Consider the following 24,753-nt stretch of genomic DNA (forward strand, 5'->3'; position numbering starts at 1 on the left):
AAGTGAAGGGACCATATTTAGACAAGCTGGGGAGCAGCGAACAGTGAATCTGATTCGAGCTGACTGAGAATTCGACTACCCTCCGCCCGCCCAGTTATAATAGAAGCCATACTGCACCTCAGCCATGTCAATCAAACCACACACGCCCCCAAACATTGCGCTTATTGAGACCTATATCTAAATACTGATGGGACTATTTTCAGATGCACGACCAGAAGAGTAATTAGAAGGGATGACATCAGGGAATGACACCATATTGACTGTGTTGAATGGGAGTCTATGGAGGGAGAGTTTTTTTTTTTCTTTCAATCCAGCCCCTACTGGCGCTCTGTGGTATTGCACTTTGAGGCACTTCCGCATTGGCTTCTCTTTTCAGACTCGAAAGCTACGTCAACTTTTATATAAGTTATATGGGTTTGACCGGTGCTCTTTAAATTATGTCATCTCGTTGCTTCCCCTTCTTCTTCTGTGGTTTCGTGGCACATGAATGGGGAATTAGCATCACTAACTGTTTATCTCCAACGGGTAACTTCTAATATTCAACCAATGGCATTTCGAAGAGTAACTATTGACATTATCATCATGGATTTAATTGCAAAGCACAGCACCATTGGTGGCACATCTCTGTTTTAAGCCACATGAAAAAGCTATTTGTTGGATGTGTAGCAAAATGGTAGCAGTTAAAGTAAAACAAACAGAAGACGACAATTAAATCATGAATCAAATTATTTGCATGGCAGTTCATTGTTAAGTGACATTTTATGATTGATTGTGACAGCCCTACTTATTTTAAAAATGGAAATTGCCATTTGGAAGAGGACCAAGGAATCCTCACAAAATCCTTGTGCCATGCTACTGACAGGTGTTTATGCTGCAAATGTTAAAGACTGTGGTTTCATCTATGGACCTCCACTATTACAACAATGTGAAGCAGCTACAAGCCTGCTCAAAATATCCAGAGCCCATATTGCATGGCTTTTGAATTTTTGTCTCTCTGCTGACATTTATTCAAGAAGTTAAAATCAAATTTTTTTTTTTTTTTTATGAGGGTATGTCCTGGACCTTTAGTGTGTTTCCTTCCGCCTTGCTTCAACTCTCTCTCTCCTTTTCCTGCACCTGCCTGTCCCCCCTGCACCTCCGGTACCCTTCACCGTACAGGTGCGCGCGAACAGAGCTGTTCGACTCGTTCCGCCAATTAGGAGCACCGAGCGTGGCCACGTGAACAAATCCCGTTGTCTAAATTCCCGTTCAGAGGCGAGCAGCTGGGAGTGAGCGGCAGCCCTGAAAGCCTCACAGACTGGGAAGTAATATCGGACGGCTGAACGGGAGCAGTGTGCAGGTAAATTGATTTTTTTTTTTTTCTTTTTCTTTTTCTCCTCCTGGCTTTACACTTGTCTCCGTCCCCTCTCGGCAGCTCGATGTGGTTGTGCGGATGCGGCTGGGCTCTGGGACGGGATGTCTTGGGATTAAATTGGTCGTGGTTTACGGGGTTGACTCTTTTGCTCTCCTCCGATCCGCGGACAGGACACAAACAGCATCATCGGCTGGTTGGCTGCTCTGCACCGTCTGCTCATTGAAACTCAGCCCCCCCCCCCCCCCCCCCCCCATCCACCACCACCACCACCCCCCCCCCCCCTCTTTCTGTCTTCCCCTTGTCTGTTGCAGACACATGAGGCTATTGATAGTTGACAGAAGCCTCGTAATCCCTGGCTGATCTGGCTGACCGGCCACACAGCCATTTTCGAAACAAGAATGTTGATTGAACTTTTATTTTGCTCCGAGATTTGTTTTAATTGGTAACGCCCGCAAAGATTTGACGCCGTGCACGGAGGAGGTGAGCGCGAGATAGTGCTGCATGCAGCCAGGCAAGCTTTTATTGCTGAATTATTTATAAGGCTGTCTGGGAAGAGAGTAGAGGAGAGATGAGTCTTGGATGGAGAGAGTCCCGGTGAAGATATTCTCACATTGCTTTAAACGTGACGTGTCCGGTTTGTGCGTCCTTTATGGGAAATAAGTCGCATTTACCGCTGAAAAAAAATCAGTTAGTTGGCTCAACCAGAAATAAATGCTCGTATTTTCGTAGTCGAATAATTATCACTAAACAAGCATTAGTTATTAACTCATGAAGGGTTATCAAGCAACGGCCAACATTTTCCTCTTTTATATCACTGTAAAGTGTGTTAATCGGACAAAGTAAACAATCTGAAGATGTCCCCACGGGATGGGAACTTGTTATGGACATTTTTTTCCCATTGTCCTGTTTCGTTATATAGTCTTGACTTTAATGATTGATTGGTTAATCGGAAAAATACTGACAAAATCAATCGATTGTGACTCCTATCTGCATGTGTCGACGAATGAACGAATGAGCTGCATAATATGCAATACCTTAAAAAGGCTCAATTAGTGGCTGCTCTCTTTAATTGATCTATTTTTAAAATATAGTTTTTCGACAACATTATTGTCCACAAATTAACAGTAGTTTACGTCGCTGTTTTTGTTCCCCTAAAAAAAAAAATCCTTTCCCAATAAGTAGCTGTGCATTAATGCTGCACTTTCAGCCCCGCTCCGCCGGAATGAGTCGACCCCCCGCCCGCGCATGCGCAGTGCTACCATTCATCTCGAGGGATTTCTCCCTATCTCTCTCTCTCTCTCTCGCGCGCGCGCTCTCGCTCTCTCACTTGTCTCGTGCGAGACAGGAGAGACCAGCAGGCGGCTCTGGGCTCGCGCGCTCCCTGTCCCGGTTGTCAAGGCGCTGAGTTTTTAGTCCGCGACTTGTCCTCGTTGCGGCTGGACGTTGACAAACCCCGGATCGGCTTGCTCACTGAGTTTTTGGATTTCTTTCGCTCTGGTGTCCGTGACGGAGTCCCAACACCGTAAGTTGGTTCATATTTTCCTCCTTGGTTGTGTGTTTTCCTGTATTTTCCGGAGCACTTTGCGCGTGCGTCTCATCCCAAGAGAGACGAGCGGTACCGGGGAGTTTGAGCGTTTCATTTTCTATCACTTGCTCCTGGAAGTTCAACAGCATTAAATTCGCTTCGCCTATTTATTCTTTCTTTGTTTGCTTTTTTTTTTTTTCTGTTTTTTTTTTTGCTTTCGCTTTTCCGCGGCAAGAACGAAAAAGGGGGAAACTTGAGCCTGCACGTGTTAAACTGTTTTGACTCTATAATATGTCCAGTCGGTGTCCGCAGGACATATGTTTTGGTGTAATACTTAAACTGTCCCCCGAAGAACAAAGTGAGGAAATCAGAGGTGGCGGTTTGACTGGAGCTCATCTTTTATAGCAGGTGTATGATAAACCCACTTCCGCAGTGCGAGATATGAATCAATCGTATCGCGTTTCTTTTTTTTGTTGTTGTTTTTTTTGCCGTAATATTTCATCCCACTCTTTGCTCGGTTGTAGGTTGAGGTGTCACTTGTTTGTTTCCTGTAAACTATCCGTTTGTGTTGTTTCAGTACTCTTTTTGTCGGTCCTTTTTTTTGTTGTCCTTCTCTGTTTTAAGGAAGCAAAAGTAACTTTCTGAAGCACCGTGTTTCATCATGAGCTTCGCAGTTCCCTCTCACACGATCCTCCGTTTTTGTGCGTGTTTGTTTACGCGTGCATGTGCGCAAGCCATCGCGTGAATGACGGAGAGGAAGAAATGCTTGAACTGCTTTTTCCCCATCTTGCTGAACCAGCTTGTCGTCATACCTAAACCGTATAAAGCTGTGCGGTAATCGTTAACGGTATTTCTTACAAGAACTGGAAAGATCACAAAGAGCACATGAGCTTGTCGGCTGTACAAAGGTCTTCACGCCTACCAGCAGAGTGTATGATGCGCACATTTCCGCAAACTTGTTCTGGCTGCCGAAACAGGATTTCTCTCGTTATTCTTTATATTGACACTCAGTGCCTGTTTTGACTGCCTCCCTGCCCTGTGCTGAGGTCCAGTGGTTGTCATCGGCCTGTGCTGGTTCATCAGTACTTTGCAGCCTAGTGGGTCTCCAAGGCTTGACTAATGGCCTGTTGCCTTTTGGGTTATTTTTGTTCGCTCCACCCTGTTTCACGTGCAGGAGGTGCCCCCCCCCCTCACCCCCTTTAACACGCTCAGCCACACCTGCCTGGGTTTTTTGAAGAAATGTGGGGTGTCTTTGTTGCGATGCTCTCGCTTCCCTCGCCTCCATAGAGTTGATTTATTGAGTGGAAACACAGACTTCTTTAGTTGTTGCTTGTTACAGCCATATAATGCTTCTCTTGTACTGCGTACAGTGGACTTTGTGAACGTGTCGGAGCGAGGGAGTGATGGGATTACATCCTTACTTTTTGGTGTGCGTGTGCGTGTGTGTGTGTGTGTGTGTGTGTTGATTTGTGCATGTATTTACGTCTCTTTCCTGCAGTAGAGCGTGATGGACAAATATCCAGCAGCAGCCTTATAAAGCGAGCAGAGTGCCGGGCATGGGTTAGGTTGAGAAAGTGTGTGTGTGTGTGTGTGTGTGTGTGTGTGTGTGTGTGTGTGTGTGTGTGTGTGTGTTTTACAGGCTCTTTTTTTGTGAGCACTGACTTGGCAGTGAACTCTCTATCAGTATTGACAAGATAAAAGGGTGAGAAGGAGGGAGCTGGTATTGTACAATCACCGTGTATATTGTCTGTTTTTGTCTTTTTCATTCATTGAGCAGTGGTGTCTCTTGCTATGTTAATCTGACACATTCATTTTAGCGATTTGTTTTGTGTCTTTTTTTTAATTTTCGTATACAATTTTCTGCCTCATTTTTTTCAGTTTTTGGCAGCGGCTTTTTTTTTTTTCAGATTTCTTTCATCATTTTGTAGGATGAAAGAAAGATAAAACAGACACAGATGTTGGTCTCTTGAGTCCAGACTTGCATTCAGTTCAGTTGCGAAAGTAGATATTGAATTAAATCAAAAGGGATCAAACAACAACAACAACAAAAAAAATCAAGACTTATTTCCATAGATTTTTGTTAAATCTCACATTGAGACATGAACCTTAAATGAAGCAAACTGATCAGAATTATCAGATGGTTTCTATGTAAAATAGTACTTTTTCCAATCTATGTTTAGCCCATGGTGTTAGACTTTCCTGGTATCAGGCAGGTGATTGAAACAGACCCAGTGGATTTGGATTGCTTCACTGGATTTGGAAATGGATTTAATTTCCACTAATGGAATTTACTTGGACCCAGATACCCAGATTAAGGACACATAGAGAGCTGGCAACGGTAGGGCCGTACGGCAAAGACAAACACTGGGTGGCAATTTAATATCAACCACAAACCGGAAAACCGTGGTTTAGTCGGGCACTTTTGTTCGACCATATTCAACACGTTGGCAGGTAAACAACACCATTCTCTTCCACAAAATCACAAATGACAAATTAACTCCAAAACGCCCACCGACCCTATCATCGGTTGTGATAAGAAAGAACATCTCAGTGGGGAAAAAAAAGAAGAGCCTCCATGTTTTATATTTTTTTCCCCCTCTTCAGTTTGCCCTCTTCCCCTTGTCTATCTGCTGTCAGCTCTGTATGCAAAGCCTGATTTAGCTCTTTTTTTTCTGCAACCCCATCTCTGTGTCTGTTTTATGTACGCCCGGGAATGGCGTCATGGTCCCCCTGCCTGCTTGGCTCCTGGTTAGCTTTATGTTATGTTCTCAGTTTAAACAGTTCAGTAGCAGAGTAGACACAGTCATGCCACGGGATGTGTCCTTTCCCTGCCACTGCCTGTGCAGTGTGTGAGTGTGTGTGTGTGTGTGTGTGTGTGTGTGTGTGTGTGTGTCTTCTGGTGCCCAGTGCCTATCACTGAAACAGGAGTCTCAGATTCTCGCATACAGCAGCACATTTAGAGTCTCGTCTGGCAAGGAAATGTAGCACTAATCCAATTGGCTGGAGCTTTAGTAAAAGCTTTCCTAATTGGCTGATATGGAAGCTGGCTGCCAGGGTTCCAGTAAGCACAACAGGGAGTTGGGGAGAGTCCCAGTGGTGCTGTGGTGCAGGAGAAACTGTGCAAAGGGCAGATAGCGAGAGGGAGTGCGCTACTGTTTTGAATATTCCTCCATAGGCAATAATAAAGGACCCATCTGCACCCTACTGACTCGCATCCATCCAGCTGACCATATCTCATTTTCAGCTGTGGTGTTGTCCATTCACACACATGCAAATACACGCATGCAAACACCCCTGCCTTCCCTCCCCTCCCCTGCGTTTCATCTGCAAGAACAAGAACGGCTTTCGTCACACAAACATGTTTGAGGAAACATCTTCCCAGCAGGCAAAAGAACAAAGCGATCAACTCAGGAAAATGGACTGTTTGGGGTTTGTGTGTCTGTTACACAAGTAAGAGTAGTTCTTTGCTGAGAAACAAAATAGCTGCTGCCAAGAGCCGTCGCAGCCATTCCTGTTTCCTTTCACCTCAGAGTGGAATCCAGGAATAGGTCTGAGTGACAAAGACACGAGATGAGAGAGACACATCGTCACGGAGAAACAAAGAGAGGCAGATAGACCGGCAAGAGGTAGACTGTGCGGAGAGATGGCCATGTAAGGTTTCCTGCACCACCGCTTGCACCACCCCACACAAACACTGAACCTGAAATGAACTATTCAGGGATTGGTTTTAGGAGTCACTGTTAACTTGACCTTTGGCTTTGTGTGGCTGCTTTAAACAGAAACAAAGGCAGCCTTCATCGTAAGATGAATTGGGGAACTTGCACAACCAGCAGTGAGTTTTCCAAATGGCTTGTTGTATTTGGCCTCTGATTTTATTCAGGTGTGTGGTAACGCTGTTCCGCATAACGTGACTGAATTCTCCATCGTGACCTATGAAATTTCAACATTATGATTCTTATTATGAAAAGTATGCTAATTTAAAAAAAAAAAGTTACAAACAAGTTTTTTGTGTACTGGTTTGTTATGAGGGTGTGCTTGAACTCTATGTTGGTTTGGCCACTTGCTATACTGTCGATCTTTTTCTGGAGATATTCCCAGTACTTTTCACCAATGAAAATTTGCAAGTACAAAAGTAAAATTGAGCATTTTGTCCATTTTTTAACACTCAGCACAAAAGTGCTTATTTGCACTTGTATGGAGAATAAAGTAACAAAATGATTTGGATTCACCGCAAAGCCATCAGTGTCTTGGAAGCAGCTGTGTACAGGTGTTGCACAAGTACATGAAAAACCTCAGCGCTGGTTCGACTGAATATAAAAGGTTTTTATGACACCAGTGTGGACACAGAGTTAATAGAAAGCTGTTCTGCCTGCGATACATTGTTTTTGTTTTTTTAGAGATTGAGTTCAATATTTCTTTAATTAGTGAGGCCAGTAAAGAACAAATGATAAGCAGCAGTGCGCGTTTGTCTTTGCTCTGTACAAAGAATTGAAAATCAAATATTGACATTTTTTATTACAAGGCGAAATGCTCCAGATGGTATTGTAAACCACTTAATGTGGGTTTTGCAGAATCCATGTTCTACAAATTGACATGAATCCCAAAGAAACCTTTTATTGTGCTGACACTGAAGACAAAACATGCATTTAGAATGGTCGGATAAATGTCGCACACCGTCTTTCATGATTACATGACAAATTCTGCACATTGAATTTGAGAAACAAACGTAAACATGCTCATTTGAGTGCTGTGTTTTACAAACATTTGTCCTGTACAGTTTTGACAATATCTCAGCCACGTGTCGCTTCATTTCATTGAAATGGTTGTAATGACAGATGAGGGTGAGGAGAATTAATAATGTGCCTTTTTTTTTTTTTTTGGATTGAATTAGTGGATTTAAGTGCAATACTACAACGGTTATTGCTACACTTATTATGCATCATAGGTATCACATCTTTAAAGATGCAATATGTACAGCCCTCGGTCCGGCTCTCAGAGTTTCTGCAGTTTGATTGATTATTGCATATTCTTGCCCGGCCATTAGTCAGTAGTTGGCTCTTTATGCATCCTCGCTGGAGACACCTGAGGACACGGGCATTACGTTCTAGGCTCGTCCATCCCTCCTATTCTCGTAAATGTGGTATCTCTGGAATGCCTTGAGTGGCTTTCTTTAAATGTGACACAAACATTCAATTGGACTCAGACTCGGATCAACAGGACCCTGTGTTAGTGGCCGTGAGTCAAGAAGTTCACACACGAGTTACGACAGCGTTTCACACAACTGTCAAGTAGGTTTAAATGATAATGTGATTGCATTTTATGTCCAAGAGAATAGGAAGAATACGCTACTTCTTCCTCCTCGTATGTTGTACTGAGGGCCGACAGGACTCTGCAGTGACTCACTATCGCCTCTGGAGATGCAGGTTGGTCATATGAGACTGAACGGCCGGGGCCAGAGTTAGCATGCTTACTTCAGTAGAGGCCTTTGACTTAACATCAAAACTCCAATTTCCCCGCATTATGTGGATAATATTAGTTCATATTTAAATGCATAAACTAAAAATCTCACCTATTGGACCATAAAGATTATTAATGAGGTGCTAGAGTAAAAGGTATAGACAGTGACCACAGAACAAGATAAAAGAGTGCACATAAGGACATAGGACAAGGTGTAGATCGGATTAAGTGGCACAGTGGATGTTATCCTGACACCTCTACAGCAAAAATAATTTGACACTTATTGGTTCACTTTCTGTTTGCGAACTTTTGCTGTTGTCGTCCTCTTTCTTATTTTTTGATGTAAATTGCACCTTTCTACCCGCTTCTGACTTGTCCAACATAAACGGAGACAAAAAGTCAAGAAGACAGGAGATTAGCCATCGAAACAGATGTAAACAAGGGAAGAAGTGAGTGATTTTGATATTTTGATATTGTTATTACAATAATTAAAATACTATATTTCTCTGCTTCAGCAAAATTATGACGTGTGTGAACACACGGACATCTGGTGAGGAGAAAGTCTCCAGTTTGACAGTTGATATGGGAGGCCCATCTGCTCTATCACTCAGCTTCTGTTGCTTACTGTCTGCTCTCCTTTACACACACACGTGCTCATACTGACAGCAACATATACCATATATATATATATATGTATATATATATTATACACATGTTGATAACCCTTTTACACCGACCCAAGAACTCTTTCTCAATGTCTCGCTTCCTCTCTCCCTCAATCATTCCAACATTTGCACATATTTATGAATACACACACACACACACACACACACACACACACACACACACACACACACACACACACACACACACACACACACACAACCCTCCCCTATCCCCCCTCTTCTCATGTCCCAGCTCTGCTTACTGTGTCAAAAAAAGCTTAGATCAGGGAAACCATAGCTTGCCCTCATTCAGAGTTCCAGGAAGATCGGAGCTATTTATTCAAACCAGGCAGACCATGTTTGGAATATGACTGGATGGTTGCCAGTTAGAATCCCAGTATGGTTCAACAAATTTAGTTGAGTCAATCCACTGTTAAAGTGCCGTAGAGCAAGGCACGCACCTCCATTTGCACCAATAAGCAGTAGAAGACTGGTTGTACTGGGGAGCTCTCAAGGAACCTGAAACCCGAAATGGGTGGTAGGGCTGCGACTCATGATTATATTTGTCATCAATTAATCTTACCATTATTTTTTTTTTTTAATCATTCTGATAATCATTTGGTCTACGAAATTTTTAAAATTGGGAAAAATAAGATTCTTTATGTCTCAAAGGTACTTGAACTGTTTATGACAAAGAAAATAAGAAAATCCTATTCCTAATATTTTGTCATTATTTCACTTTTTTGGATTACAAATGACTGAAATAATTCATTTAAAACAGTCTACAATTATATTTTTGTCACTCTACTAATGAATACTTAAGTAATAATTGTTTCGGATCTAGTGTGTACCTATATGAATGTCCCAGTTCTAACATTGTTCTTGTTTTCCTGATAAGTATCTACATTTTTGCTGCCACAATAGAGAAAACAAATTACCTTTGAGCTTTAGAATTAGTTTTTATCAAACTTAATTCATTATTGTGTTTATTTGTCTCTATTGTATTTCTACAGAACAACTAACAGAACAATTCTATCACCATGTTTTAAACAAACTTAAGATACTGTGATGCATATTAAAAGCAGTTTAGACAAAGTGAGTAGCTGTTTGCTGATCACCGTGTGATTTGCTGTGTTAATGAGCTTCGCCGGACACTTTTAGGTCTTCGTCGCCTTTTTTTATTCGTACACTAGACAGAGCAGAAGAAAGTTCGCTGGCGTCTTCTCTTCAGTAACAAGCATCCTGAATTCAACACACTGCCTGTTCTTGTTTGCATTGTCTGTTCGCGTTAGAGGTTGGTGCCTTAATAAAACATGATGCCACCCAGTCTGCCCTCATCGACACCAGACTACAAGACCGATCTGAAGCTCCTGCCTCCTTTTGACCAGTCTGAAACATGTGTTTGTGCTGCTGTGAGAGGGGGGGGGGGGGGGGGGGGGAAACAGTGCTGGGAGTTGAGTACAGCACAACAGGCAGCAAAAAAATTGTAAAAAGCACATCCAAAAAAAAAAAAAAAACATGAACTATCTGAAATGCGTCCCTGGAGAAATGATAAAAGTTCACTTAGAAACAATTAAAGGAAATACATACTGTGATTCCTTTGCTTTGTGTTTTGCATATGTGTGCCTGCAAGCAACGTTTTCTCTCCACTATAAATGACCCACTGACCGGTGTTAGCAGATTAATTGCTGCTTTCATGTTAAACTGTGGCATATCACCCCGTAATGGGTATTGGAGATTATCAGTGAGATGTTGTGTGGCGTGTGTGAGATTTTCTATATCTGACTGGGATGTTTATCTAATAAAATAGGATTTATGGGATTCTAGTCCCTCGCCTCTGCACACACAGCAGCCCACGCTGACGTGCACATTAGGATCACTATTAAAACAGCATGCGCATCTCCGTAGACCGGCTTTTTATTGACAAACTAATACCGTGTGTGTTGCAGTGCTTACAATGCTCATGTAGTGTGGAACTCATTTCAATTCAGCCACATTACTTTAGTGAGATGAAAGAGCATGCAAAAAAATAATTCAAGAGGCAGATTTTATTCTTAAATAGTTACCAAAAAAAAAAAAAGCATTATTATTGACTGTGAACTAATATGATCATCTAATAGTCAGGCTAGTATCGATACTAGACTATATGGAGTCTAAAATCAAAGCAATTACAGTAATGTATGCAGACAGACTTGTGTTCTATGTCTGAAAGCTACCGAGCTGTATCCAACCATGTTTGTTTTTCTTGCTGGGAGGACGGCGATAAAAAAAAAGCAGAGGATGCAACAGCACAGCGCACTCTTCCAGACACACTCGTACATGCTCGTGAGCAACCGCAGCAATCCCTGTGAAGCTTCACCATATTTTCTCATGAGATCTTTTTCTTCGTCTCACTCCAGCACACACATCGGCGTCAGCCTGACTTGTGTTGCCACCATTCCTCCCAGCTGCCTATGTGCATGTATGTCTGTGCATAAGAAAAAAGGAAGGACAGGAGATGTGTGTGTGTGTGTGTGTGTGTGTGTGTGTGTGTGTGTGTGTGTGTGCAAAAATCTATATGTATTTGCTTGAATCAATAAGCCATCTCGCTGCGTGTTTGTTCCATCTGTCCAAACTGTTTGGTGCCAAAAGGAATTTTTCATCATCGCTGGCTTATACAACTTGTTCTAATTTTTTGTGTGTTGAGATATTCAACACAAGCAAGCAGAGGAGGCAAGCCAGTATAGGAAAGTGAATACCCTCCGTTGGAGGTCATGTTATTATATTATAGTTCATATTGTAAAATTATTAATTGGATTATTATTAATCTGCTTTTGGCGACATGAAGGAGCACGATCGGCGTATAGCACGTTGTAGCCTTTGTAACAATGCGGCTCTAAATGCAGTTTTACGCTCACAAACTTCCTCTTTTGTGGAAATGTTTCTAAATGTTAGCGTTACATTTAAAAGTGAAATCCACCTGCAAGAGTTTACATGGCAATTTGTCATCAGTTTGGGATGATAAATGCAGGTCAGATTTCTTTCATTTTTGTTATTGATGCCTTTCAATATTTTTAATCCGCTCTTTCTAAGGTAATGTAAGTCAGCGGTTTCCCACATTTCTGTGTAACCAGTCAACAATGCCCTGAGGGTGTGTCTCAAATATTTAGCATTCAACTGTGGATTATGTTTAAAGGTGGTGAGAGAAAGAACTACATGAATACATGGATAATTTATAAATAAATAACGTAATAATAATAATAATAACAACGCGAATGTAAATCCTTTACTGCATGCTAGACATGCAACGATTAGTCGATTAACTTAATAGTTGATTGACAGAAAATTAATCACCAACCATTTTGATAGTTGATTAATTGTTTAGGAGTAATTATTATTATAATTTTTTTTTTTAAAGCTCCAATTTTCTGATTCAAACATCTTCAATTTGAATATTTTGTCGTTCCTTTAGTCCTCCACGATAATTAACTGAATATCCTTTGGTTGTCGACTGTTAATCGGGACACAACAAGACATTTCGAGCTGCACCCTTCGGTTTTAGGAAACACTGGTCAACCATTTATTTTACATTTTGAAGGCCAAAACACGAATCAATTAATGGAGAAAATAATTACCAGATGAAGACTTGATGAAAATAACGGTTATTTGCAGCAACACTGGAGTGTGAACTGCACCCAGCTCACCGAGGCGTTCTACCTTATATTGGAATTAGAAAATATGATGTTGCTTCAACTCACTGACTTTTCAACCCTCGCTCATTACGGAATGTAGCCTGACGGCTCCCACACTGCTCCCACTGAACAGTCTCTGTTGCCAACAGAAAACACCGAAAAATAGTCAAAACCTCGCGTCATTCTGGGTGGAACGTGGTGCGTCTGGGCTCTGCAGCAGACTTGACTGTCAGATGAAAATCATTTGCGGCTTGGAATTCGTGAATATTGCTCACACTGCTTCCTTACACTAACCGCTTGCAGCACTTACCTTCAGTGTGGCCAGGCCATTGTGGTCATCAAGCGGGCACCTTCCTTCACAAATGACTCACTGGTTTAGAGACACAATATCTCAAGAAAGGCTGAGCAGTGTTCGCCCGCTTCCCTGCAACACCCCCCCCCCCCCCCGCCTTCCCCCCCTTCCTGTTCCCAACCTCAAGAGACGCAGCCACACTGCATAGATATCGTGCCATGATCTCAGTGAAATTATCTTCTTTTGGCAGGAAGTTCCAACGCCCGAAAGCTCTGACACTAAAGGCTCACTCGCCCTCCGTCACCAGCTCAGTGCGTGGAACAATCGCCCGGGCTCCCCGAAGAGGCCCAAACTATGTCTCGGCTCATGAGTGACAAAAAAAAAAAAAAAGAAAAAAAAAAAAGAGGCCTGATATGTCGTCGCAGGGCTTCTTAGTTATCAGCAAATTTAAAATGAAATCTAAACAAAGAAGCCACTGAAGAGCTTTTATGGGGTGATGTGAGTTGGTGCAGCAGTTTGAATGAGCCGTAAGCGTGAATGAGAACGATACAAAGGCCGTGTTTGGGACGCAATGACGTCACTCATTAGTAAACTGCCGACCTAAAGCCTCGAGTTCCCATTTTGCTGGAAAGTACACCCATCCACCGATAGCCATAACCTGACTGCACCACAGGCCTGTCAATCAAAGAAACATGTCCCCCCCAAAAAAAATATTTCATTTTTCGGGGCCTAATACATAATTATTGATGGACTTTTTTAAAAAAAAATGTTTAGATGGACCATCAGAAAACTAATAATAAGGGATGATGTTAGCGAATGACACCATTATGGCTTTTGGAAAAATTTACTTAGTTTATGAAGACGGTGCTGTTGGAGCCAACCCATTGCAGCCATCGATGATATTGCAGTTTAAGGCGCTTCTGCAAGACCCGGAAGCTACATCCGCTTTTACGTACAGTCTGTCGACACGCGTCAAAGAAAGTGAGCCCTGCATTTGTTTATACTTTACCAACGCTGATGTTTCTGGGAAAAAAAAAAAGAAAAAGATTTCTCTACTTAAAGTCCTAAAATATACTGCAGTATGTCATCAGACCTAAAGATTGGTGTCAGATTCAGTCAGAAGACATGTTAAATAATATCTCCACCGTGTGGTTTCCTCTCAGTACTTGTAACTTGAGTGAGGAGAGTTTATTGATATTATGTACAGGCTCATGTGAGCTGTAATATATTTTGTAACTCATAATTTGATCAAAGCGTGGATTTAATGGGCGTTGTGATTTCCCACAGCTGCCAGGGAGACCATATAAACTGCGGTGTTGTTTAGCTTAGTTATTTCCTCTTTTTGACAAACTTTGATCTAAACTGAACTTTGCTGTATGTTATGTTTTCTTTGGATGTTCGCTCGCCATGGTGCTGAAAATATCATTTTGATGGAGACATGAGAAATCATTGCCTTTGTGCAAACTGCTTTTGCGCCGGTCGTTCGACATCCGACGGCCGTTTCTACCTCCGGACTACCGCTCTGCGGTGTTCTGCCACTGCGATGTTGAATTTCTGCCGATGGCTGCAACCTACACGTTATCTAAACATCCTGCAGAAAGGTTTGTCACGTTTTGAAGACTTTCATACACTGTAACTTGCCACGGATGTCCGCGTATCATGTGCAGCAATAATGATGGTAATGGTGATTTGACTGCCGCGTCAACTAAGTAGTCTGCTGTTCTTTGTATAAAGAGTTGAATAAATTGACTATTTATATGGATTTTTTATTGCAGACTGGGCCACTGACTTACCATGCCTGAAACTATGACTGCTGTGGATGAGTCTCTTTTGTTTTTTTGTTTCTTACAGTAAGTTTTAATATTCATCCGGCAGCATCATTGATAATTCATGAAACCACAGTATGTGATATTTCGAAAAAATTTAAGAAAACGATACATCAAATGAAATTAAGTGACAAGACTGTTTTGTGCTATTAGGCCGTTATATTTTGTTTCATCAACCACACAACACAACTTCATCTCTGAGGAAAAGATACAACTCGAGATTCAAGCAGCGTTTTGTGTTACGGGAAAGGCAGGAAATTAAGTCTTGGTTTACAATAAACAACATTAAAAAAAAAAAAAAAGATGTTTGCTGACACAGGTAGACGCTGTTAATTGGGAATCCACGGCAGGTTTTTTATTTGCGGTAGAAAGCGCCACTATTCAAAATCGTTCGTTTAATGATGTTAAACAGAAGCAGCAAACAACTTCCAGGGCCCGTCGGGAAAAAATACAAAGCGTCAAGTGTGGAAATGGGTTGTCTGAACGACTTCCCCTCTCCGGCGGAGCTCGGCACCCATCAGACTGCTGCAAACATCTCCTTCGAGACCCGTCTGTCTGTTTGATGCCGAAAAGCAGTGCTGCTAACTGTAATGGACCGACCCAAAGAAACAGCTAAACTTGAGACGAGTGGTTCTCTCAATCAAATTAAACGTACGTGAGAAAGAGATCAGGTCTGACACATTGAGTTAGAAGACCGATTCCATATTCAGCCTGTCTCAGCACTCCATAACACTTTGAGTTGGAGATCAGTTATAGCCCAGAGTCCTAGTTTGTGTCAGTGAATAAAAGTTGACCCATTTTATGGATCAATTTGCACAACTGTTTATTAGAGAGGGAGGGAAAGAGAACATCTTCAGCTTCAGCAGAGGGAGGCGTGATCTTCCTCTTTATGGAGCTGGTGGATTATTACTGTTTTATTTATATGCATCTTCATCTGATCTTTGGCAGAGGACCACAGAGGAGGGAACTTGACCTTCAACACTAAACAATCAGTTGTGATTCTCAAGAAAGGGAGACTAAATAAATCATTTCTTATTCATTTCAGTTTTATATGTTTTAGGTTATTTATTATTAATGGAAAACTAGTACAGTATCAAAAACAAACAGAATACCAGTGCTCACGGATCAATAAATGTAAGTTTATTGATCTTTGAGTGCTGGTTTTCTGTTTGTTTATGATCCTTATGACAAGAGATTTGCAGTTGGTGCACGCAATTTCTCTTAACCTGAGTTAGTAAAATGTGTCATCACTCTGCATCATTCTGGGAATTTGATCATTAGTGATTACTGAGCTTTTTATTAACACCTTCAGTATTTTGGTAAATGGTACTACGTTCATTATATGTTTTGTTTTATGTACATGAAAAATAATTTGTGTGTAATTTCTTTATTTATTGCCTGAGAAGTTTGTACGTCATTATTTCAGCATTATGTTGTTTAACATTTTAACAGTGGCGACTGGCCACCAGTCAGCGGATGAAAAACGTGTTTTGTACCGCACGAATTTGTTATTGTGAAATGCAGACGGGCCACGCAGAGGCAACGATGCATGTGCGCTTAGGTTTTAAAACATCAGTGCAGTTAGATGCACGTTTTCTCCGAGTGAACACGCATACAAAATATTATTGTTGTCATAAAACTATGCTCGATAGGTTCTCGTAAGGTTAACCACACTGTTAACACGCGGTGTAAATCTTGTTGTAAACTACGTTGTCATTTTAGCACTGTTTCAAAAACAGAGCTGCCATCGTCTCATGTTCTCACTTCGTTAGATCTTGTCAGACGTTTTGATGAAGAATGTGTAGGCGTGCTCTGTTGTGTGTCTGTGGCTAAGTTGGTTCAGGTAAATGTAACACTGAGATCTGTAAGCACTGCCAGAGTCAGTGACTTCAGGAAGGTGTGTTGAGAAAAGCAGGATATTTCACAAAGAGCAAAGTCTGGGTAAAGAAGGAAGATGTTTTTAAGATGTGCTAGCCTCTTGGTCAGTCATTAAGGGATTTTATTGTTTTAATGCTTATGGACTTCAAACTTTTCAGTTATTGGATTGTAGACAATACACAGTAATGTGTTCTTTTTTTTTTTTTTTGTCAGAAACATACAATCGCAGTGTTTTAGCTTTAAACCAACTTGTAGAAGAGAGACATACTGCTGCAGTAACGTCAGCAATGACGGGCTGTGGTGTCTTTGAATGGCCGTGCATGCTCCCTCGTAACATTTTAGTTGGCAAATTGCATGAAAGACACTTTTACGGCCATTGATTTGACCATCCTTGTGCAACTAGTTAACTCGGCCTTATTCTAGTTGTGTGCCTTATATTGTATTGCTCACAAACTAGCGTGTTGAGCTGTGGTAACAAAAATGCTGATGCGTTAAATGTCTATTGACGTAGGCATTTCAAAATGTCTATTGAAAATGCTCACTCTTACAACAACTCCTCCGACCTCCCTTTTACATAACTGGATATAGCAGAAAAAGTGAATTATTCACTATGAATTGTTTACACACTGTCGCTGAAACATAATCCAACGTTTATCATTTTTCCGCACAGGCACTCAAAAAAAACCACCTAAAAGGCTAAAAGTCTGTAGCTGCACAGTGTTTTCTCTTAGTGACCCTGAGTAGTTATTTGCTGCCAAAGATCTACAGCAGCACTGTAATGCAGTGTTTCTTGAACTGAAGGCCCCCCCGCATGAGGATATCATGACGGTTTATGCTCATCTGGCAAATTAAATTTGCTCTTCGCGCCCCGGTTTAAAAGGCTGCAGTGTACTGCTGCAACGGTAAAATAGGAGTTATGTAATCCGTATTGCTGTTCTTCTCTATGCAAATGTAAAAAAAAAAAAAAAAGCCAACGCCATTCACTAAAAATGTCAGCATCACATGTACAGTCCACAACACGAACACATGGGGATGTTCTCTCAGCTCCTGTACAAATACAGCAGGTGGTTTTCGATGCTAAGACATGGAGTCCCGGAGCACTGATGCAGTGCATTATGCTGTGGTCAGCTTAGGCTATTTCTGTTGCCCCTCGTCAGCCAGCCAAGAGTCAGCCCGGCCCATTTCGGACCGACGCGGCAGGTTAATCCATTCAGGCCTTGAGTTCTTAATGTTATTAAGCTCTGAACTCACTTTAAGCAAATGTAGCTCTATCTAGGCACGTGCACGCATGAAAACATCTCGGTATCATGTGTATAGATTCATATTGAGCACACTGTGAAAAATCTAAATATAGTTAAGGAACAAATATGCGACGGCAGGAACAGCGCAAGTACAATGAACAAGGTTGTAAACGTTAGTTTGATTATCGTGTAGCAGATTGACCTTCACCAGGAAGAGATTTGCATACCCCTTGTTTCCATTATTGCTTACTTTTGCCAAAAAAACAAGTGGTCCTACTTTGTCTTGTAGAAATATGATTCTGACTAACACGCATACCCATGGGCTGTGAGTACAGTAGCCTGATGAATAGCCTGCAAAATAGTTAGTATGCTTACAGCTGTCGTCATCAATAAAGATTTAATTATTGCTCAAAATTGCTGACCAATGCGCGTTGCACGGCCTTATGGATTACTCTTACAGCTGCGGGTTTGTCTGGGGCACAGAAGACCAGAAATGTTCAGCGCATGACAATATATTCCGTGGATTAGAAACTGCTAAAGTGAAACTGAAAAGCTTCGCTGTATGTTTTTGACTTGGAGTCGATCTCAATACCTCGTATGTCGAAAAGCATCTGAAATTGCTGTTTTTGTCCTGTTCTGTAAAGAAATAATCTTTCATCCTCAGACCTTCAACCCACAGCGTTTGGATAAAGATCAGGGAAAGCAGTAGAATATGGGATGCTTGGCTGAGCAGATAGGACGAGAAAATGGTATTATATGTAGCTAATGAGTTAAACTAATGAGTTAAACAAAATAGAGCCTGAAAGTATGTTATGCTATGAAATGCTATGATATTCAGACAAGTGGGATAGGGTGGCTCTGGACAGAAATGGAAGAGGTGCTAAATAATTACGGGAGATGTAGATGGCCGTGGTGAATAATAACAACAATCATTAGACGCCACGCAGGAAGAGAATAAAAACAGCTCAAAACTTATTGAAAAAATGATGGAGTAAATAATAAATAGCTTTAACCGCATAGTAAATTAGCTTGTAAATCAACCAAATTAAAAATCGAATTAAATCCTGTTCTTGGATGATCCCTAACGTTGTAAGAGCACAACATCACATTAACCAGTGATTATAACATAGTGAAGCGTTCAGGTCTGATTTGTTCCACTGATAATATTGCAGGCTGTAATATATTAACTTAAGTTGATGCATTCTTATTATTCCTATAAGGTTATCAGTCAATTACACCATCATTGTCCATGGTTCAAGATGGGTCACACTGCCTACCTCGTGGGTAATTAGTTGGGGTATTGTTAATATATTAGCAATGTATTACACGCCAAGTTGTTTTTTTTTAGCCTTGTTACTGGGTTACAGTGTGAGGAAAGAAGCGAGATCGGGAGGGAAGACATGAGAGCGAGAGTGGGGTTAATTGCGAGAGAGGAACCCGGGAGCAGAACGTGAGAGAAGCTCACAAGTACATGTGACTGAAGTCGAGGCTGCGTTTTATGAGCAACGTAAGGAGAGCGTGAGGGTGTAAACAAAGGAGCCGGAGATGGAAAGATGTGGGAGGGCGGGGTAGGGAGGGACAGTCTGCCAGAAAGATTGACGGACGGACAGACTGATATACAAATGCGTGGCATGGATGTGCACCGAGACGCCCCTCATCCTCAGCAGCCGGAGGTGAAGAGAGACTGACTTGTGCTTCAGACCGATACCACAGACCGAGTCAGTGTGATATCTCTCTCTCTCTCTCTCTCTCTCTCTCTCTCTCTCTCTCTCTCTCTCTCTCTCCCTCTCTCTCTCTCTCTCTGTGGGAATTCTCTGACCCAGTTAGCTCCTCCACCGAGCAGCAGCGGAGTTATTTTTACATATTACCAGGAGACAATACTTTGTCCTCTGATCGTCCTCCCCACATCCGTATGCTCTCGCCTCCCCTCTCCTCCTCCTCCTCCATCTTAGCTCGTGCCATCCTTTTCCTCTCGTACCGTCCCTGTGCTTTTTGCTCCCCCTTTTTCTATATTTGGCTGCACTGGCTTTGATCCTCCGTCCTCCTTTAGGGATGTAAAGATCAATCAAACTCGGTGCTGCGTTTGGAGCAGGATGCAGCCCGGATGGTTCGATGTGATCACAATAGGCTGAGTTAGTTATGCTCGTGAACAAAAAGCCCATCAGAAGTAACTACGTGGTAGGTTTTCCTGTTTTGTTTTAAGATCTCTGACGCCAGTTTTTAGTCATACCGTAGAGGCATTGTACACGTGTAGATGCATTTTAGTGCATGTACACTTGCGGTATGTACCGTATACAACATAATATTCAACAAGATATGTCAGTGTTAAGATAAAAGCTTTTTGAAGGGACAGACAATTTCAGTCCCTCTCGCCCTTCTGAAGTCAAAGTAAACCCACTGAATCTGAATTTGCGTGTCTCATATCTGAAGCGGTGTCTAAATTCACTCCCTCGTTCGTACGCGTGGCGGGATTTTGGACATAAAAACTGTCAGTCCTGTCCATACAAAGAAACTGATCACATCTGGTTATGAGATAATTGCCAAAAAAAGAGAGAAGTTACTTGTCACAGAGAGCACATTCGAAGTTCTGGACCAGAACAGAACTGTTTACATAATACCTGTCATGTATCACAAGACAATACAGTGTATTTCAATATATATTTATAGACATGATCATCACTTCTAATTCAGAGAGGACAAATGCATAACTAGATGAATAAAATTAACTAACACATGTCCATCCATAGTCACTGAATCTTTACACCATATATATTTAATTTAATTACACCATGTCTATGTGACCCAACCCTCACCCTTCACCATCGACTACCTTCCTCTCCTCTCCTCTCCTCTCCTCTCCTCTCCTCTCCTCTCCTCTCCTCTCCTCTCCTCTCCTCCCTTCCCTTACTCTCTCCTCTCCCATCTCCTCCCCTCCCCTCCCCTCCCTTCCCCTACCCTCTCCTCTCCCTGTTCCTCTCCTCTCTTCAGAGAGTAAGGGGACAGAGAGTGTGTAGACAGGTCATCTATTCGCCTCCTAATGATGACGGATGGCAGGACTGCAGAGAGCTAGAACAGAGGAAAGTGGAGCGATGCAGGGAGATAAAGAAATGGCAGAGTAAGAGAAGACTGTGTTTATATTTGTCTGCTGGCGGCCAGATGGTGGGAGTTTTAGTGATATGTTGATCCTCAAGTGTTTATATCATTCTTGTCATCTACCTGATAGCAAACAACACACACACACACACACACACACACACACACACACACACACACCTGCAAGGTGACATCTGGTGTGGTTCACACTTCTGAGGACACACATGCACCATGTGCGCACACATACACACACGGATCCATTTCTGTCACTCCTGACTTTTCTGACCTGTTTACGCAAGCAGAATGTACATGGAATCTCTGGGGTGCTCTTCGCTCTCACACACACACACACACACACACACACACACACACACACACACACACACACACACACACACACACACACACTCCTCTCCTCCACTGACTCGTGATAGCTTCTCGGTGCTGTACTCGGTTGCTGCATTTTAGTGTTACAATTGAATTGTCTAAAGTCTCTGCATCATTTCTCTGTACAAAACTTCAAAACCAATAAAGAGTAGATCTCTTTATCAAGATGATGACATTATCTTAACATTAAGGGAATCATAAACTGATACAGCAGCAAACACAAACAAAAGAGATATTATATTTCTATTGACAGACAAGGTACAGAAAAGGATTCAATAATTATGTCTCGTCAAATTAATATTCCATACATTTTGCTAGTTTTAGACTTAGGTATTTGGGTAAAGCTCTAGTAATGGTGACTATTTTTCCACAACATTTTGCATGTGTGAAGTTAACGTCATGTGTAGTCAGTAGCAGAAGGACACGAATGTCACACTGCTTGGGAAACTATTCTGCTACCTGCTAATCTATCTGTGTTCGCTGATATCGGAAAATATCTCATTGAATATTTATTTTGACTCGGCCCTCACGGTAGTAAGTCAGTACTGAATGGGACGACACGTGTGCAGTCACAACAGTGGCAGTTGTTTTCTCGCAGACTCTCATCTCACCTTTCTGCTCTCTCACACCTTCCCATCGCAGACATTCAATGAGTGTGAATGTAAGGTTGACAAGATAGGAAGTGTTGAGACCCCATCTGGTGGGGATACCACACATGCACACGCATACACGCGCGCACACAGGCACACACACACATGCACACACACACACACACACACACACACACACACACACACACACACACACACGCTGACACAGTGGTAAAGTCTCACCCTTCCCAAAGTACAGGCAAGGAGGCAGGCTGTAGCTATGGCAACCTAGAGAGAAGGGAACTGATTGGGTAAGGCTTGGATTTGTTAAGAGCTACTGTATGAAGCCTTGGGCGAGTGTTAGTCACTCTTTTTCATTTAGTGTTTGTGTGGTTGTGTGTATTGATACTAGTGTGGGTGTGAGAAACACAAGGAGTCAAGACTTCCCTTCCTCGTTCACCTTCCTGTCTGTCTGCCTTCTTCATCTTCCGTTTCAGTGCCCTGTCAGTTGTCAGGCTGATATGATTTAGGATGTGCACAGCAGCTATTCACCCCAGTTATTCACCGTGGTCCATAAACCTTGAAAAAGATCACATCCATTGGCTGCAAACACTTGCGTGGCTAATTGAATGAAATGAAACCCTTCCGAGGGGAGATACAAAGCAGCTGCAAAGTGGCTGTGACATCAAATAGACCATATAATAGCCCAATGTTTCACTGAAGGGCAGGCATATGTTTATATTTTGCCTTTAGAGGAGAACTCCCAATTTCGACTAAATCTTGTAGCATATTTGTGACACTCCTGTCATGCCTCACTATTTCTTTATCGGATAAATAGTGGGCCTTTTGTTTTTGTGCTTCTTTACCGTGCTTTTTATGCAGATTTCATGATATTTGTATATTCCAAAAAGTCAATAAAACCATAGAAATGTTTTATTTTTTTAAACAGAGACAAGCTCAAATTTGCCTTTTGCAGCAAACTTTGTGGCTGACTCATCACTTACTGATTCACAGTTGGTCTGACAAAAGAGTTATAGATTTTCTGTTGCACTGCTTCATTTTAACAGGCAACACAGATGCGTTTTTTGCTTTTTGTAATCTTAATATGATGCGTTGACGCTATAAAGAGGAACACGCACAGTGATAACCAAATGATAATTCACCATAATTGAATGGAGACTGCTCAATTATGCAAGACAATTGTATCATCAGTGTAATTTCTTGTTTTCTTCTAATTTCTGATACAAAAAAAACTATCAATATTGTTACAACTTGAAAAATCGATATATATTTTTCTAAACTCTAAACTCTTTTCAGAATTTTACAGCAACAGCTTTAAAAAATAGTTTTCAAGTTTAAAGTCGGGTTTCCATACAGGATGTCTTGCAGTAGTTGTACCAGTGTCAAAGGGCCTTTGTATCGTGTGCAGGGTCAGATGTGTGTTTGTTCTGTTGCACAACAGGGTAGTGTGTTAACTTGTAAGCTGTTCAGCACTAAATGTTGGCTACTTTGTGAGTGGTGATTTAAGCGAGTAGCTTTCTTAGAAATTCTCAATAATGACCCCTGCCTCGACACACTCTTGTGCCCACAAACCAGCACTAGTTGCTGTAGCTGAATGTATAAGTTCGCCTCGAGGAACGGAAAACTGTTGAGCCACTCAGTTTCTCTATTCTGCGTTTCCACCCGAGAAACCGGGATCTAATTGAAATTGCAGGAAGACGTTCAAGGATTTTCAGCAAGCAGCATGCAGCACTGATCATTGTTGACTGGTACACTGGCATTTTCCCCCAACATGTTATAACTGACATTCTTCAAAAATCTGCAAATCACAAACAAGTTTATGTTGTTGTTGGAGTTATATAATATATCCTGTGATATTTGGACCATTAAAAGGGTCAGGTCTTAAACATTTATACGGAGGAAAAACATCCAGCGGGATAAAAGAGGGCTTTGAGTGATGCTTGTGACGGAGCTTTCTGTGTAGATCTCAGATTACAACCAGCAACTGGGGCCTTCCTGAGTGTGTGTACTTTGCAGAGATGCATTAATCCTTGTGTGAATGTGTGTGCAGTTCAGAATGGCTGTTCTTAGAGCCTCGGCTCAGTGTCACACCCAACAGCACTGCTTGAAAAACACAGTGTAACACAATTAAAATGGCTGTCTGCGTACCTTAAGGAAAGCAAAAAGTTCCTGCACCACAAATTTTGCTTATTGCAGATGCCAATATCTATTTTCTTTTTACTTCTTTTTTTGCAGAACAAAGGAGTGAGAGAGCCTTTTGATCAATAGTGGAAAGATGCAATGCTGAAAAAGCATTACATTGTCTTCCTTTCTAAATATAAGTCATTCCTTTTCTAATTGGGCTTTGGGCCTGTAGAGAATTTGGGGCTTTTATTCCAAACCCAACATAAAAGCTGACTGTGTCCTTTTGTTTGTGTGTGTGATACTGCTGCTAATTTTCATAAAAATTCTCTGTAATGTTCTTTTCTCAAAACTGCACTGAAGTCTAATCTTTTCAGCCTCCATAGTGCAAATTTTTGATTCATAGCATTATAAATGAGTGTTTTATTTTCTAAATAGAAAATTTCTGATACAACTGAACTGGTCACAATCTAATTTCTGTCACCATGAAAGGCTATTTGATTTCTTTCAACACTCTCTCCTGGGAATAAAGGCATGCCAACAACAGTAAATGACTCTGCTATGCATCTGTATAAGCCTAAAATGACTTTTATTATTGAGTGGAAAGAGGAAGAGCAAAGCTTCCTGACACA

The 24,753-nt window shown here is 41.7% G+C and overlaps 1 protein-coding gene across 3 annotated transcripts in view; it reads left to right on the forward strand.

Moving 5' to 3' along the window:
* Positions 1-1,236: 1,236 nt before the first annotated feature.
* The window catches only part of strbp (spermatid perinuclear RNA binding protein), an 84,745-nt gene continuing 61,228 nt past the window's right edge, over positions 1,237-24,753 (forward strand). Inside the window, exon 1 of one of the 3 annotated variants that reach the window (XM_069163702.1) lies at positions 1,237-1,339. The gene's annotated coding sequence lies outside the window, so the exon portion shown is untranslated. Of the gene's footprint in view, positions 1,340-2,266; positions 2,877-24,753 lie in introns of those variants that run through there. The other 2 variants (XM_069163711.1, XM_069163693.1) reach the window with 2 other exon arrangements.

The sequence above is a fragment of the Embiotoca jacksoni genome, unplaced genomic scaffold (genome assembly GCF_022577435.1).
Source record: "Embiotoca jacksoni isolate LCO1_2020_lvr unplaced genomic scaffold, fEmbJac1.0.p SCAF_10, whole genome shotgun sequence".
NCBI lineage: Eukaryota > Metazoa > Chordata > Actinopteri > Embiotocidae > Embiotoca > Embiotoca jacksoni.